Consider the following 1,458-nt stretch of genomic DNA (forward strand, 5'->3'; position numbering starts at 1 on the left):
AACCGGGCCTAGGTGGCTACCTTGAAGGACTCCTGAGGTATCAATGATGTAAGAGATAGTATTTTTAAACATTACCCTTTGTCATCTATCATAGAGGTATGAAGAGATCCAACGTAGAAAATTAGGTGGAAGACCAAGAAGATCAAGTTTATAGATGAGCAACGAGTGGCACACTTTGTCAAATGCTTTAGTGAAGTCAGTATATATAACATCAACAGTTTTGCTTTCACTAAATGCTTTTGAGAAGTTGATTTGCCCTTGCAAAATCAATTTTGACTATATGAAATTCTAGGAGAGATAGAATGCATCAACTGATTTCTTATAATTGCTTCAAATAATTTAGGAATTGCAGAAAGCTTAGCTATTCCCCGCTAGTTCTCCACCGAAGATCTGCTACGGCTTTTATGTAACGGGGTTATGAACGATTTCTTCCATATTAATTATATAAATAGACAATCATGTTTCCTTTACACCCCTTTTACGGCTAAACTATACTTCTAAGATATAAACAATTATATATCATTAGAAAGGTATTTTGAAGCTGATGTGCAGCCAATTTAAATTTCAAATTAGTTTAACATAAAGCGAAAAAATCAATTCGAAAGTGACACCAATACTAATTCCGTACATGTACATGGTTGGGGCCGAAATGCCTCCTAAATGTATGCTTTAATATTGATACTGAGTTACAGAAACGTGCCAAGCAGCAGTTTAGGAATAAGATACATGTATGTAACGGGTGATTTTTTTGAGGTTAGGATTTTCATGCATTAGTATTTGACAGATCACGTGGGATTTCAGACATGGTGTCAAAGAGAAAGATGCTCAGTATGCTTTGACATTTCATCATGAACTGCCCATGCATCCCGAAAAATGCACTGTTTGGTGTGGTTTGTACGCTGGTGGAATCATTGGACCGTATTTTTTCAAAGATGCTGTTGGACGCAACGTTACGGTGAATGGCGATCGCTATCGTTCGATGCTAACAAACTTTTTGTTGCCAAAAATGGAAGAACTGAACTTGGTTGACATGTGGTTTCAACAAGATGGCGCTACATGCCACACAGCTCGCGATTCTATGGCCATTTTGAGGGAAAACTTCGGAGAACAATTCATCTCAAGAAATGGACCGGTAAGTTGGCCACCAAGATCATGCGATTTGACGCCTTTAGACTATTTTTTGTGGGGCTACGTCAAGTCTAAAGTCTACAGAAATAAGCCAGCAACTATTCCAGCTTTGGAAGACAACATTTCCGAAGAAATTCGGGCTATTCCGGCCGAAATGCTCGAAAAAGTTGCCCAAAATTGGACTTTCCGAATGGACCACCTAAGACGCAGCCGCGGTCAACATTTAAATGAAATTATCTTCAAAAAGTAAATGTCATGGACCAATCTAGCGTTTCAAATAAAGAACCGATGAGATTTTGCAAATTTTATGCGTTTTTTTTAAAAAAAAAG

The sequence above is a fragment of the Rhagoletis pomonella genome, unplaced genomic scaffold, assembly GCF_013731165.1.
Source record: "Rhagoletis pomonella isolate Grant_MI unplaced genomic scaffold, Rhpom_1.0 Rhpom_scaffold_00007, whole genome shotgun sequence".
NCBI lineage: Eukaryota > Metazoa > Arthropoda > Insecta > Diptera > Tephritidae > Rhagoletis > Rhagoletis pomonella.